Genomic DNA, 16,810 nt, shown 5'->3' with positions numbered 1-16,810 from the left:
GATCCCTTGAGCCCAAGATGTCTAGGCTGTAGTGAGCCAATATCATGCCACTACGCTCCAGCCTGGGGGACAAATTGAGACCCTGTCTCAAAAAAATAAGAAAGAGAAAGGGAAAGGGGAAGATGTTTCCATCTGGAGCAGTGGTACAGATCATTCTGCTACATTGTGACATAACAGAATTGAATCCTGACATAAAATGTACTGTCTAAAAATAACATTTACTAAATAAGTTGAGCAGCCACCACACGGTTGCTACTCTCTAACACCAGCACCTCTATCTTGCTGAGCTCCAGCCAAAGAAGGAAGGTAAGTAAGGAGGTGTCTCCTACTTACCATGGCTCCTACAAAGCTGGCACCCAGAAAACATCTGGCTACAAATGCCTTTCCCAAGAGTGCGCCCTCTACTGGAGAAATGAAGAAACCTTAGCAGTACAGGCTTGATACTGTGGCACTCCATGAAATTAGATGTTATCAAAAGTCCACCAAATTTCTGATTTGCAAACTTTCATTCCAGTACCTGATATTAGAAATTGCTTACGACTTCAAAACAGATTTGTGTTGCCAGAGCACAGCTATTGGAAGCAAGTGAGGTCTATTGTAGGAAGCAAGTATGGTCTATCATGAGGGACTTCCACCCTGGGTGCTCTCTGTATCAAATGTGTAACAGTGTTTTTTTGTTTGTTTTTATATTTCATTTCTATTTATATTTTTAGAGACAAGGTTTTGCTCTGTCACCTAAGCTGGAGTGCAGTGGCATGATCATAGGTCACTGCAGCCTTGAACTCCTGGGCCAAGTAATCCTCCTCCCTTAGCCTCCCGAGAAGCCGGGATTACAGACACACACTACCAGGCCTGGCTAATTAAAATAAATTATTTAGAAAGAGAGGTCTTGCTATGTTGCCCATTCCGGTCTTGAACTCCTGGGCTCAAGCAATTCTCCAGGCTCAGCCTCCCATTTAGCTGGGATTGCAGGCACAAGCCACCACACCCAGCCCAAAGTATAACAGTTATGACTAAAGACATCCAGCTAGCATGCTACATAGATTGAGAATGTGTTTAAGAATCCACTATGGCTGGGTGTGGTGGCTCACACCTGTAATCCCAGCACTTTGGGAGGCTGAGCCAGGAGAATCAATTGAGCTCAGGAGTTTAAGACCAGCCTGAGCAACATAGCAAGACCTCTTCTCTACTAAAAATAATTAAAAAAAAAAAAATAGCCAGGCTTGGTGGCATGGAGCTGTGGTCCCAGGTACTCGGGAGGCTGAGGCAGGAGGATGGCTTGAGGCCAGAAGATCAAGATTGCAGTGAGCTTAAAATCACACCACTGCAGTCCAGCCTGGGTGACAGGGCAAGACCCTATCTCAAAAGGAAGAAAAAAAAAAAAAGAATCCACTATGAAAGGAAACATTTCATTCTCAAAATGAACAAATGAAAAATCCTCTCATCTTCCTGTTAGTAGTGGTTCTAAATGTTTGATATTTTTTCCTCATGGGGTCAAAAAGTACCTAAGTATATAATTGCAAGTGGAAAAATTGGGGATAGAAATCAGATATTGACAGTTTTACCATTTTAACTTGTGTGCGAATTGTTAATATGAATGTGGAAATATAAAGCACTGAGGCAAATCAGAATGTTTTATTAAACAAGTGTCAGCAATTCACCTTTATAACGATTATAAATAAACTTGTGGCCGGGCGTGGTGGCTCACGCCTGTAATCCCAGCACTTTGGGAGGCCGAGGCGGGCGGATCATGAGGTCAGGAGATCGAGACCATCCTGGTTAACACAGTGAAACCCCGTCTCTACTAAAAACACAAAAAATTAGCCGGGCGTGGTGGTGGGCGCCTGTAGTCCCAGCTACTCGGGAGGCTGAGGCAGGAGAATGGCGTGAACCCGGGAGGTGGACCTTGCAGTGAGCCAAGATTGTGCCACTGCACTCCAGCCTAGGCGACAGAGCGAGACTCCATCTCAAAAAAATAAAAATAAATAAATAAATAAACGTGTTAGATTTTCCTGGACAATGCCAGCATTTGGATTTTTACAAATAAGTAAATGTTGGCTGGGCACAGTGGCTCACGCCTGTAATCCTAGCATTTTCGGAGGCCAAGTTGGGCAGATCACATGAGGTCAGGAGTTTAAGACCAGCCTGGCCAACATTGTAAAACCCCATCTCTACTTAAAAAAAATACAAAAATTAGCTGACCATGGTGGTGTGTGCCTGTAGTCCCAGCTACTAGGGAGGCTGAGGCACAATAATTGCTTGAACCCAGGAGGGAGGCTGAGTGAGCCGAGATGGAGCCATTGCACTCCAGCCTGGATGAGAGCAAGAACCTGTCTCAAAAAAAAAAAAAAAAAATACAACAAAAGACAACCCACACAATTTAATATCTTATTGATGGCAACTCAATTTGTTTGTAGTTTTTTTTCTTTTTTTTTGGAAATGGTCTCACTCTGTCATCCAGGGTGGAGTGCAATGGCTCCTGCCTCAGCCTCCCAAGTAGCTGGGACTACACATGCAAGCCACCACACCCGACTAATTTTTGTGTTTTTTGTAGAGCCAGGGTTTTGCCATTATGTTAGTTCGTTCTTACGCTGCTATGAAGAAATACCCAGGACTGGGTAATTTATAAAGAAAAGAGGTTTAATTGACTCACAGTTCTGTATGGCTAGGGAGGCCTCAGGAAACTTACAATCATGGCGGATGACACCTCTTCACAGGGCAGCAGGAAAGCGAATGAGTGCAAGAAGCGGAAACACCAGATGCTTATAAAACCATCAGATTTCATGAGAACTCACTCACTATCATGAGAACAGCATGGGAGAAACTGCCCCCATGATTCAATTATTAATACCTCCCACCGAGTCCCTCTCACGACACATGGAGGTTATGGGAATTAAAATTCAAGATGAAATTTGAGTGGGAACACAGCCAAACCATATCAGCCATGTTGCCCAAGATGGTCTCGAACTCCTGAGCTCAAGAGATCCACCTGCCTCGCCCTCCCAAAGTGCCAGGATTACAGGTGTGAACCACGGCACTCAGCAGTAGCATCTTAATCTACAGTAGCTTTCATCCATTCACTATGCAGATAGATAGTTCTTGATTTATGTTAATTTTATTTATAATTTTTTGGCTTTATTATGGTGGAACAATGATACGCATTCAGTAGAAACCATACTTTGAGTACCCATACAACTATTCTGGTGTTTTTTGTTTTCATTTTGTTTTGGTTTTTTTGAGACAGGGTTTTGCTCTATCACCCAAGTTTGAGTGCAGTGGTGTGATTATGGCTCACTGCACTCACTGCAGCCTTGACCTCCTAGGCTGAAGTGATCCTCCCACCTCAGCCTCCAGAGTAGCTGGAACTACAGGTGCATGCCACCATGCCCAGCTAATTTTTGTATTTTTTGTAGAGACTAGGTTTCTCCGTGTTGCCCAGGCTGGTCTCAAACTCCTGGGCTCAAGCAGTCTGCCTGCCTCAGCCTCCCAGATTGCTGGGATCATAGGCATGAGTCGCTGCCTGGCCCAACCATTTTTTTTTCACTTTCGGTACAATATTCAATAAATTACGTGAGCTATTCAACACTATTATAAAATAACCTTTGTCTTCAATGATTTTGCCCAATTGTAGACTAATGTAATAAGTGTTCTGAGCACATTTAAGTTAGGCTAGGCTAAACTATGATCCTCAGCAGGTTAGGCATATTAAATGTATTTTTGACTTAAGCTATTTTCAATTTATGATGGGTTTAGCAGGACATAACCCCATTGTAAATTGAGAAACATCTATACTTTTCTAACTTAGTTGTCCACGATCACCACCACCATTGCCATCACCCTTGCCATTAGGCATCATGTTTTCCTCCTTGGAGGTTGCTGTGGTTTAAATGTGTCCCCCAAAGTTCATGTGTTGGAAACTTAATCCCTAATGATGCAATGCTGTTGGGAAGTGGGGCCTAATTGGAGGTATTTTGGTCATGAGAGTTCCAACCTCAATGAATGAACTAATGACAATTATAAAAAGGCTGACACTGTGAGCTCATTTTCCTGCTCTCTTGCACCCTCCCTTTGCCCTTCCCCCATGGGATGATGCAGCAAGAAGGCCCTTGCAAGATGCTGGCCCCATGACCTTGAACTTCCTAGTCTTCAAAACTGTAAGCCAATAAATTTCTGTTTATTATAAATTATCTAGTCTCATGGATTCTGTTATAACAGCACAAAACAGACTAAAACAGAGGTCAGTCATCACAGTTACCAGTTTTGGCAAGATTTTAATGAACAAAAGAATCACTTAATTTTTACTGCAAAATGGCATGTTTCCGGCAGATCTGCAATGAGAAAGGACAGATGATGTTACACATTTTTTCTCAAGCTTCCATGAGATGGGAATTCAACAACTCTTCTAGGAATAATATAAGCTATGACATAGTTTGATGAAATCCATAGAAGTGAATTGATTTGATGTCATCATTAAAATTTCCACTGTAGAATGGCAAGGAACTTATTGAGATAGTATCCTTTTTGTTGTTGGTGTTTCTAAATACAATCTGAAATAATTTGTTAAATCAAAGGCTTGCTTTTCCTTGAAACTGACAGAGTTGGTTCACAGTAAAATTTACCACATCAGAACTATTTGTTGACATATTACTTTCTACCTTGCATTCAGCACTAGATGCTAGAGATTACAAAGAATGGTTTGCCTTGGAATCAAAGGTGTAGCAATTGGCTGTGTAAACATTTTCTGAACTGTGATGTTGCTAAGAAGCCAGCAGGAGTGGCAGAAGAATTGAAGAGTGAAATGAATATCCATCCTCACAGACAGGCAAAAATCAGACTGTAATATTTTGTTTAATCTTACAAAAAGTATCTAGTATTTCAACACTTTAAAAGTCCTTGCATTTTTCAAAAGCTAAGCAGAACCTGGAATCAAGGCCTGGGTCCTGGGGAAGCAGTCTGTGCAGCAGGAGCCTGCCTCGGGTACACATTTGAACTAGGGGGAAAAAAGTTGCTTCTACCTGTAGTGCCTTTCCAGCTTCCACGACTGACACAGCTTAACATTATGCCAACAGGCAAAGGAACAATATTTAAAAGACCTAGGTCCATTTTCACAGAGTAGGTAATGAATGAATTTGGAACTGAAAGGCAATACATGGATAATAGCACAACAATTAATGTGGACTGGTGTCGGACTTCAGGTAAGGCTGGATCTTGGAGTAGCCCAAAAAGTTTATAATAAATAAACTCTTTTTTCATCTCAAAAAAAGAAAAAACTAGATAAACAAGACCTGGGCCTTAAAGTCTTTTTGTTTCACAGAGTACTCTGAGTAATATAAAACGGGATGATAGATAACTAAATCTCTTTTTGTGCACTATTCAAAATGGAAAGGTCAAAAGTTGCATATTGGTGTTAAGACAAAGGTGATTCATTCACTGCACCTCAGAAAAGAGTAAAAATGAAATTAGCCATCTTGTAACTAAAATCAACACAAATGTACTTGGTCTAGAACTTTCAATAAAAAAGGACATCGAGGCCGGGAGTGGTGGCTCACACCTGCCTGTAATCCCAGCACTTTGGGAGGCCAAGGTGGGTGGATCACGAGGTCAGGAGAGTGAGAACCCTCTCTTGGGGTGTGGATCAGGACCCCTTTCTGGTAACAAGATCATTTTCATAACAAGGGTCTTACTGGCTTCTTGGAAGGGTGAGGGCAAAGCAGAATATTTATTAGGTTTTGGAATCTGGAGTAAGGTGGCTGTTTTGATACAGAGGTTGATTAGGATTAGACAAGTATGTGACACAATGGTTTAGCATTGGTGGACACAGCAAGGTGAGAGTTCCCAAGCATGTCTTAAAGAGTAAATGATCTTTTGATTATATCTATTTTCCTTGGAAAGTAGTACTTACTTTAATGAGGATAAATTGAGTAGTCTAGTGTTAGGACTAATGGATTTTCAGAAAGTTCCTAGAACAAATAAAATTTTTGTCCATTTGAACCCAAAAGTATCTGAGACAGGTCTCAAGCAACTTAGAGACTTTATTTTGCCAAGTTTGGCAAAACAAGTTTGCCAAGTTTTAAAGTCAAAATAAAGTTTGACTTTATTTTGACAGGTTAAGGACATGCCTGTCACACAGCCTCAGGAGGTCCTGATGACATGTGTCCAAGGTGGCTGGGGTACATCTTGCTTTTATACATTTTAGGGAGACATAATGCATCAATCAATACATGTAATATTTACGTGGGTTTGATCTGGAAAGGCAGGACAACTCAAAGGGAGGTGTTGTGTGTGGCTTCCAGGTCATAGGTAGATTTAAAATTTTTCTGATTGGTAACTGATTGAAAGAGTTATCAGTAGAAAGGAGACACGAATGTCTGGGTTATAATAAGGTGTTGTGGAGACTAAGGCCTTATCAGGCAGTTGAAGCTTCTCAGTAGCAGGCTTTGGAGAGACCAGACTGTAAATGTTTCTTATCAGACTTAAGGTCTGTGTTGATGTTAATGCTGAAGGGGTATAATGAGGCATATGTGAGCCTCTCTTCCGTCATGACTTGAATTAGTTTTTCAGGTTAACTCTGGAATGCCCCTGACTGAGAGGAGGGGTTCATTCAGATGATTAGGGGAGCTTAGAATTTAATTTTTTGTTTACAGCCATTTCATCCTTCTGGGTAAACATTTCCTGAAATAAGAAAGTCAGGTAAATGTACCAGGGGTTTCCAATCTTTTGGCTTCCCTGGGCCACACTGGAAGAAGAATTGTCTTGGGCCACACATAAAATACACTAACATTAATGATAGCCAATGAGAAAAAAAATTTTTTTTTAAATCTCATAATGTTTTAAGAAAGTTTATGAATTTGTGTTGGGCCTCATTGAAAGCCCTCCTGGGCTGCATGCAGACTGCGGGCCTTGGGTTGGACAAGCTTGATAGACAGTAAGCCGTGTATGTGTGGGCAGTAAGTTTTGATTTCTCTAAAGAATCTTAACTTCCCTTACACATTTGACCACAACACTCTTCTTTTCTCGTCAGACTTATTAACATTTCAAAGAACAGACCATGATAAAACATGAAAGTAGGAAATAATTTCTATGAGAGTGTTGTAAGCCAGTGGTTCTGAAAGGGTGGTTCCCAGACCAGTAGCTTCAGTATCACCTAGGAACTTGTTAGAATCCCTCACCTACTAAATCAGAAACTCTGATGTGCAGTCAGCAATCTGTGTTTTCTTTTCTTTTCTTTTTCTTTTTTTTTTTTTTTTTTGAGACAGAGTCTCACTCTGTCTCCCAGGCTGGAGTGCAGTGGTGTGATCCCAGCTCACTGCAACCTCTGCCTCCCAGGTTCAAGTGATCCCCCTACCTCAGCCTCCCTTGTAGCTGGGATTACAGGTGCATGGCACCACGCCAGGCTTATTTTGCTATTTCTAGTAGAGATGGGGCTTTGCCATGTTGGCCAGGCTGCTCTCAAACTCCTGACCTCAGGTGATCCGCCCACCTTGGCCTCCCAAAGTGCTGGGATTACAGGCGTGAGCCACCGTGCCTGGCCTCATTTGTGTTTTTAAAAACGAAAAGAAAAAATGAAAAAAAAATTTTGTCTGCATTTCCTTAGTAAAGATGGAGGTAAATCAGTTGTTGGTAAAAGCTGTGTGCCTCTTTCTTCAGATTGTGACTCATATTCTTATGACTCTCTCCTCTTTGAATTCTTTGAAAACAGTACTCTCCTTGCACTAATATGAATGCATTAGTGAGGAATATAAAATTTATTCAAGATTTTAGAAGGAAGCTAGAAGAGAGAAGTTGTACAGCATGATATCAAGATTGCACTTAAAAATAAACCAAGGCTGGGCACATTGGCTCATGCTTGTAATCCCAGTACTTTGGGAGGCTGAGGTGGGCAGATCACCTGAGGTCAGGAGATCGAGACCATCCTGGCCAACCTGGTGAAACCCTGTCTCTACTAAAAATACAAAAAATTAGCCAGGCTTGGTGGCAGGCACCTGTTATCCCAGCTACTTGGGAGGCTGAGGCAGGAGAATCACTTGAACCCAGGAGGCGGAGGTTGCAGTGAGCCGAGATCCCACCGTTGTACTCCAGCCTGGGCAAGAAGAGTGAAACTCCATCTCAAAAATAAAAAATAAATAAATAAATAAATAAATAACCTTTTGAGGTATCTCATCTCCCAAATCTCTCTTCTTGGCTCAGCCCCTCTTCCTGCTCCTGACCCACATCACCTTCTCTCTGAATTTTCTTCTAAGAGCAGTTCCGTTCAATACCCACACAACTTTCAAAAGTCTTAACCTCACCTACTAGTTAATATAATCTTCAAGGAAATTAAAGGAATTAAATTGAAGACTTTGTTTGCCTTGTGAACAAAAAATTCCCCAGTTCCCAGGTTTCACTAAAGCTGTGATGAATGAAGGTGACATCAATTTACATTTCCCTGATTCATGTTTGCTCTACAGGCGAGGAGGAAACCTGGGTTACAGTGGTACCATGTTTCCAGTGTGTCCACATCAGCTTCCAGTCCTTTTCATTATGATGTTGCAACCTGCATGTCCCCCTGCCCTGCGTGGGGCTGAGGTCCTGCACCCACCTGTCTTGTCTCCTTCCTGGTGGTTGCTAGGATCAAAACCCAGAGGGGAGAATGAGCTGTACTCCCAGGGGATGACTTGGGGACTGCGTCCAGAAAGTGGCACATCCATAAGAGCTTGTTTAGAGCTACCTAAGAGGAGTCTTCCCTGGTCCCAGACTTGGTTGCACATTAGAATCAGCTGGGGAGCTTTTAAAAATGCCTATGCCGGCCAGGTGCAGTGACTCATGCCTGTAATCCCAGCACTTTGGGAGGTCGAGGCGGGTGGATCACAAGGTCAGGCGATCAAGACCAGCCTGACCAGCATGGTGAAACCCCATCTCTACTAAAAATACAAAAATTAGCTGGGCATGGTGGTGCGTGCCTGTAATCCCAGCTACTGAAGAGGCTGAAGCAGGAAAAATTGCTTGAACCCAGGAGGCGGAGGTTGCAGTGAGCCAAGATCACACCACTGCACTCCAGCCTGGGCAACAAAGAGAGACTCCATCTCAAAAAAAAAAAAAAAAAAATGCCTATGCCTAGGCCACATTCCAGAGCAATCACATCAGAATCGTTGGTGCAGGACCTAGGCATCAGGATTTTTGTTGTTGTTTGAGACGAAGTCTTGCTCTGTCACCCAGGCGGGAGTGCAGTGGCGCGATCTCAGCTCACTGCAACCTCCACCTCCTGGGCTCAAGCAATTCTCCTGCCTCAGCCTCCAGAGTAACTGAGACTACAGGTGCCCACGACCATGCCCGGCTAATTTTTTTATTTTTAGTAGAGACAGGGTTTTACCATGTTGGCCAGGCTGGTCTCGAACTCCTGACTTCAGGTGATCTGCCCGCCTCGGCCTCTCAAAGTGCTGGGATTATAGGCATGAGCCACCACTGCGCTCAGCCAGCATCAGGATTTGTTAAGTTTCCATAAGTAATTCCAACGGGCAGCAATGGTGAGAACCATCAGACTAGATGATGTACAAAAAGTCCACATTATGCTAAGACGTTATAATAATTTTGTTCAAAACACTTCACATAATTAAATGGGCTATATTTTCATCATACTATCTGTTTCACATGTGGGAAATTTGAGACACAAAGAAAGTGTGAGTCATACCAGACAGACCACAGGTGAACTGTTAAGGAGGGAGAAGCCCCAGTGTCACCTTCCACAGTCCTGCTCCCATTAAGGCCTATGAAATGGAAAATGCAGTGTTATTCTTTGAGGTTTCCTGGGACCAGAAAAAGGTCAGAGACTCTTAATGGGTAATGCAGACAACTGGAATGCAATCATCAGGTATTCATTTCTCTTTTAAGGTTTTACATCTGAAAAAACTGAAACCTGAAGAAGTAAAGCAATCATGATTTTTTAAAAACTTAATAATATGGTTTTGGATTTAAAAAGAAAGACTGACTCAGAGCTGGGGAAAACACTCACTTGTGATATGGATCAACGTGAAAACAGCTTAACTCTCTTCCATGGCAATTCGCACAGTGTGACTCAGAGACACCTCTCTTCACCAGCTCTGGCTCAGGGGATGTGAAGGTGGAAGCAGAGGTCACAGTGACTTCATCTTAGAAGGACTTAACTGACCATTGCTGGTTTTGAAGATGGAAGAAGGCCCACAGTCAATGAATGAGAGTGGCTTCGAGAAGCTAGAAATGTCAAGGAAATAGATTCTCCTCTAAAGCTCCCAGAAAGACACACGGTTCTGCTGACACCTTGATTTTAGGCCAGTGAGACCTGCTTCAGACTTCTGACCTACAGAACAGTAAGAAAATAAATTTGTGTTGCTTATAGCTATTCTGTGTGTGGTAGTTTGTTACAGCAGCAGTAAGAAACTAACACAGTTGTGACCAGGCACCATGGCTCATGCCTGTAATCCCAGCACTTTGGGAGGCTGAGGTGGGCAGATCACTTGAGGTCAAGAGTTCAAGACCAGCCTGGCCAACATGGCAAAACCCTGTCTCTACTAAAAATACAAAAATTAGCTGGGCTTGGTGGTAGGCGCCCGTAACCCCAGCTACTTGGGAGGCTGAGGCAGGAGAACCGCTTGAACCTGGGAGGCGGGGATTGCAGTGAGCCAAGATCATGCCACTGCACTCCAGCCTGGGCGACAGAGTGAGACTCCATCTCAAAAAAAAAAGAAAGAAACTAACACAGTGGTTTTATCTGATTATCTGATTATCAGAAGTAGTAAGAGAAATGTGAAAATGGTTCTTAAGTTACAAAGTGCCATATGAAGATAAAGTATTCATTCATTTATTCCCTTATTTATTCATCAAATATTATTGAGCTCCTCCTACTTCGAGCCAAGCACTTTTATAGATGTTGGGAATATACTAAAGCCAAAATGGATTTAAAACAAAACAAACACTGGCCAGGCTCAGTGGCTCATGCCTGTAATCCCAGGCTGTATGTGGGGCATGAGAGGAAGCAGGAGACGTCAGGTGAGATACAGCAGTAGCATGGCTGAAGGTGGTAGCAATGGAGGTGGGTAAAAGGGATCCTAATCTGGATATATTTTGAAATAGAGGCTGGGTTCAATGGCTCATGCCTGTAACCCCAGCACTTTGGGGGGCCAAGGCAGGCGGATCACTTGAGCTCAGGAGTTCGAGACCAGCCTGGCCAACATGGTGAAACCCCGTCTGTCAAGACCAGCTCGGTTGGGGAGACCCTAACCCAGTAGTGCTAGAGGAATTAAAGACACACACACAGAAATATAGAGGTATGAAGTGGGAAATCAGGGGTCTCACAGCCTTCAGAGCTGAGAGCCTGAACAGAGATTTACCCACATATTTATTAACAGCAAGCCAGTCATTAGCATTGTTTCTATAGATATTAAATTAACTAAAAGTATCCCTTATGGGAAACGAAGGGATGGGCTGAATTAAAGGAATGGGTTGGGCTAGTTAACTGCAGCAGGAGCATGTCCTTAAGGCACAGATCGCTCATGCTGTTGCTTGTGGCTTACGAATGCCTTTAAGCGGTTTTCCACCCTGGGTGGGCCAGGTGTTCCTTGCCCTAATTCCGGTAAACCCACAACCTTCCAGCGTGGGTGTTATGGCCATCATGAACATGTCACAGTGCTGCAGAGATTTTGTTTATGGCCAGTTTTGGGGCCAGTTTATGGCCAGATTTGGGGGACTTGTTCCCAACATCCGTCTCTACTAAAGATACAAAAACTAGCCAGGTGTGGTGGTGCATGCCTATAGTCCCAGCTACTTGGGAGGCTGAAGCAGGAGAATCGCTTGAACCTGGGAGGCGGAGGTTTCAGTGAGCCACTGCACTCCAGCCTGGGCAACAGAGTGAGACTCTGTCAAGAAAGAGAAAGAGAGAAAGAAAGAGAGAAAGAAAGAGAGAAAGAGAGAAAGAAAGAAAGAAAGAAAGAGAGAAAGAAAGAGAGAAAGAGAGAGAGAAAGAAAGAGAGGAAGGAAGAAAGGAAGGAAGGAAGGAAGGAAGGAAGGAAGGAAGGAAGGAAGGAAGGAAGGAAGGGTCAAAAGCATTTGTTGAATTGGGTGTGTACTGTGTGAGAAAGAGAGGCAAGACAGATGACTCTAGGAGTTTTTGGCCTGAGCAACTAGATGGAGTTGTCAATGATAAGTCTGGGAGAAGAGTGGGAGAAGCAGGCTCCGGGAGAAGAAGATAAGGAGCTGCGTATTGGACATGTTTGTTTGAAATGCCAATTTTACCTCTAAGGGGAGATGTTAACTAAGCAGTTGGAAACATGAGTCTGGAGTTCTGAGGACAGGTCCAGACTAGAGATAGAAATCAGAGCGATGTCAAGGTTAAATCCAGATATACTTAACAGAATGAGGTTGGTTGAGGCCATACAGAAGGGCTGTAGAGAAAAAAGAAGAGATCTGAGGCCAGAGTCGTGAAGCTCTGCAGGGTTAAGAGTCCTGGGGGGAGAGGAGGAAACTGAAGGCTGACAAAGAGTGACGAGAACAAAACCATGAGGATTAAGAGTCCGGGTGAGGAAAAAGGGTTTCAAGGTCAAGGAGTGATGATTTGTCTGAAATGCTGCTGAGAGTACAGGTAAAACAAGTTTAGGTAAGTGCCTGCTGGATTTAGAACCATGGAGCTGAAATGGACAGGGGCAGCTTCCCGAGGCACGGGACTAAGCACCTGATTAGAGAGGGTTTAATATAATTTGGAGACACCAGATACAGGCAATTCTTTTGACACAAAACAATCAGGTTCTTCCAGAAATTCCCTTTGCTGTTTTCACAAGGAGGCTGATGCCCTCTCGGGCCCTCTGTGTTGTTCTGGAGACCTCAGCTGTCAGCCTGCTGAGGGCAAGGAACAGGCGACAACCGACCGCAGCACCTTCTTCCCTGACCACAGCAAGGGGGAATGAAGGTCAGTTTTCTATGAAGCAGGAGTCAGTAAACTGCAGCAAACTATGATCACACCTGTTCATTTACATGCTGTCTGTGGCTGCTGTCACACTAGAGGGACACAGGTAAGCAGTTGTGAGAGAATAAATAGCCCACCATGCTTCAAATATTTACTATCTGGCCCTTTCCAGAAAAGGAAAGCTCTGCTATAAATAGAGAATTAGGGCAGTAGCTAAGGAGGAAGGGGTTCAAGAAAGGGTTGTCAAAAGGAGAAATAACATTTTTGTATGCTGATAGGAACGATTCTGTGGAGACAAAAAAGTTGAAGTTGTAGAAGAAAGAATTGCTGGGATGATATTCTCAAGTATAACATCAGAGGATGTTATACCTGGAATGAGGATCAGGTGCCCCAGTGGAAGGGTTGGCTTTACTAGGAATATAGACACATATGTCTTTCATTATCACTGTATGAAAAGATGTGGTACCTTACACCCTTACACATGAGAGAAATGTAAAGTTTAAACTCTTTGTTTCAGGTTTTCCTTTCCTTTTCCTTTTTTTTTTTTTTTGACAGTCTCACTCTTTCACCCAGGCTGGAGTGCAGTGGCTCAGTCTCGGCTCATTGCAACTTCCACCTCTTGGGCTCAAGCAATTCTTGTCCCTCAGCCTCCCAAGTAGCTGGGATTACAGTTATGTACCACCAAGCCTAGCTAATTTTTGTATTTCTTTTTTAGTAGAGATGGGGTTTCAACATGTTGGCCAGGCTGGTCTAGAACTCCCGAGCTCAAGCGATCCACCCGCCTTGGCCTCCCTCAGTTTTTACTTATTAAAATTGGCAAAGATAAAAACTGTGGCTAGGTGGGGTGGCTCACACCTGTAATCCCAGCAATCTGGGAGGCCAAGGTGGAAGGAATGCTTGGGGTCAGGAGTTCGGGACCAGCCTGGACAACATGGTGAGACTCCTGTCTCTATAAAAAATAGAAAATACAAAAATTAGCCAGACATGGTGGTGTGTGCCTGTTGTTCCAGCTACTCAGGAGGCTGAGGAGGGAGGATCTCTTAAGCCTAGAAGTTTGAGGCTGCAGTGAGCTATGGCCAATGACACCACTGGACTCCAGCCTGGGCAACAGAGTGAGACCCCATTTCATAAATAAATCAATAAATAGTATTTTTAAAACCTGTGATAATTTGTTCTGTTGGTGAGTGTGTGGGGGAAACAGGAAGTCACACATTGCTGGTGAGAATGTAAATTGGTACAATTTCTCTGTGGAAGACATGAAGAGTCATCAGGAAGCTTAACGCCTGGGAGTTCCTAGGGGGATCATCTATCTAGAAAATTTACCCTGGGAAACTGACCTTCAAGTCCCCCTTGCAGAGATTATGCAGGAATGAACTGGAGTGACTCCAGTGCCCTTCTCTGGTCAGGAACATAGCTGGGGTCTCCAGAACATATAGAGGGTATAAGAGAAGGAGAGTTTTTGCAGAAGCTGATGGGAGCCAGCACACAGCACCCAGGGAAGTTTGCCCTTGTGGAAAAGATGGCTGCCAAAACTCCAGCTCCATGCAATCTTCTTAGAGTTTAAATTCTCCTATCCTTTATCAAGGTCTAAGGAACTTGTTTCTTTTGCCTGTGTCTGATGGTATCTATTGCCAATTATCTTCCCCCCCACAGAGGGTAAGACCTATCAACTTTTTAAATGCACATACATTTTGACCAAGCAATACCACTTATGGCAATTAATACTACACATATGTTTTCTATATGTGTGAAGATATTCACTGTAGCATTGTTTATAATAGCAAAAAACTGGAAACAACTGGAATGCCCATTAGGGAACTATTTGAATATCATGGCATAGCCCCTATACTGGATAGACACTGAAAAGAACAAAGAGGCTTTGTATAAACTAATATGGAATGATTTTCCAAATGTGTTAAGTGGGAAGAAGCAAAGTAAAGAACATATATGGGCCAAGCATAGTGGCTTGGTGTTTACATACATTAGGTGTTAGAGATATATGCTAAAGAGGCAGTTTAGGCTGTGCACAGTGGCTCATGCCTGTAATCCCAGCACTTTGGAGGCTGAGACGGGCAGATCACTTGAGTCCAGGAGTTTGAGGCCAACGTGGCCAACATGGTGATACCTCATCTCTACAAAAAATACAAAAATTAACTGGGCATGGTAGCGTCCACCTGTAATCCCAACTACTTGGGAGGCTGAGGTAGGAGGATTGTCTGAGCCCAGGAGATTGAGGCTGCAGTGAGCTGGGAGCGTGCCACTGCACTCCAGCCTGGGCAGAGTGAAACCCTGTGTCGAAAAAAAAAAAAAAAAAAAAAAAAGAACAGATATGGATGGTATGTGGGTATTGCTAAATTGCTTCTTCCTTTTCTTTTTTTCTTTTTCTTCTTTGTCTTTTTTGGAGACAGATCTCACTCTCACCCAGGCTGGAGTGCAGTGGCTTGATCACTGCTCACTGCAGTCTCAACCTCCCAGGCTCATGCAATCCTTCCACTTCAGCCTCCTAAATAGCTGGGACCATAGGTGTCCACCACCACGCCCCAGCTAATTTTTATTTTTATTTTTATTTTTATTTTTTTGTAGAGATAGGTTTCACAGTGTTGCCCAGGCTGGTCTTAAACTCCTGGGCTTAAGCGATCGGCCTTCCTCAGCCTCCCAAAGTGCTGGGATTATAGGCATGAGCCACTGTGCCCAGCCTAAACTGCCTCTTTAGTATATACCTCTAACATCTAAGGTATGTAAACACTAGGGCTGATTTTCACCCCGTTTCTTAATTATTTTATAGTTATGCATGTGATTTTGCACGCTACCACCAGAGGGGGCCTCTGCCACACTTCACGCAATATTTACAAGTCAGTATGCAGGATGTTTATTAAATAATTTTTATATCTAGAACATTCTTGTTCATTTAGCATAGGCATTTTGGTGCTCAGCTTAAAAAACGCTCTGTGAGCCCCCTGGCTCATCCATCTTCTTTAGCATGTCAGTCCACGATCCCTGTGTCCAGTACGCCCTGACCCTGTCATCTTCCTTTGCTGTGCTGGATTCCTGAAACTGTGAAAATGCCTCACAACTTCTATGCACTCTCACCCTCAAAACAGTGCATTTAGTGGCATGGCTGCGCCAGCCGTCTTTGTCCAGATGGCTTCCAGATAGGAATCACTGAGTCCAGGAATACTTTGAGAAGCCTGGAGAGCCTCTACTCTTTGAAAGCTTATCATCACTGCAAACTCAGCGAGTCCAGATTTTGCTCAACACATGCTGTCTGCTTTCTGTTTACCCCTCTAGTCTTTACTAACAGACACTTTAAATATATATATATACACACAGCCAGGCACGGTGGCTCGCGCCTGTAATCCGAGCACTCTGGGAGCCCGAGGCAGGCGGATTACTTAAGCCCAGGAGTTTGAGACCAGCCTGGGCAACATGGTGAAACCCTATCTCTACAAAAAATACAAAAATTAGCCAGGTGTGGTGGCACGTGCCTGTAGTCCCAGGTACTTGGGAGGCTGAGGTGGGAGGATGGCTTGAGCCCAGAAGACTGAGGCTACAGTGAGCTGTGATCATGCCACTGCACTCCAGCCTGGGTTGCAGAGTACGACCCCATCTCAAAACAACAACAACAGCAAAAACAATCTTATTGAGGCATGGTTTAATAAAATATAGCTGTTTAGGTGTATAGTTCCGTGAGTTCTGACCAACCTACTCACCCAGGCAATTATTACCACAATCAAGATAAAGAACATTTCTATCACCCCAAGAAGTGAATGCCCTCCTCTCCCCACACTCAGCCCCAGCAACAACTGCTCTCCTTTCTGTCACTATAGATTAGATTTGCCTCTTCCAGAATTTCAAATACATAAACATGAATCTAACGGTCTGTACTCTTTCGTGTTTGGC

General features: G+C 43.5%; 1 protein-coding gene across 2 annotated transcripts in view; it reads left to right on the top strand.

Annotated features, from left to right (window-relative positions):
- Positions 1–254: 254 nt before the first annotated feature.
- Positions 255–16,810, top strand: part of GCNT1 (glucosaminyl (N-acetyl) transferase 1) — an 86,679-nt gene continuing 70,123 nt past the window's right edge. The window contains exon 1 of one of the 2 annotated variants that reach the window (XM_003267435.4): positions 255–306. The gene's annotated coding sequence lies outside the window, so the exon portion shown is untranslated. Of the gene's footprint in view, positions 307–9,670; positions 10,323–16,810 lie in introns of those variants that run through there. The other variant, XM_003267433.3, reaches the window with a different exon arrangement.

The sequence above is a fragment of the Nomascus leucogenys genome, chromosome 1a (genome assembly GCF_006542625.1).
Source record: "Nomascus leucogenys isolate Asia chromosome 1a, Asia_NLE_v1, whole genome shotgun sequence".
Taxonomy (NCBI): domain Eukaryota; kingdom Metazoa; phylum Chordata; class Mammalia; order Primates; family Hylobatidae; genus Nomascus; species Nomascus leucogenys.
The sequence above is the reverse complement of the archived record's forward strand: the minus strand, read 5'-3'. Positions and strand labels throughout refer to the sequence as shown.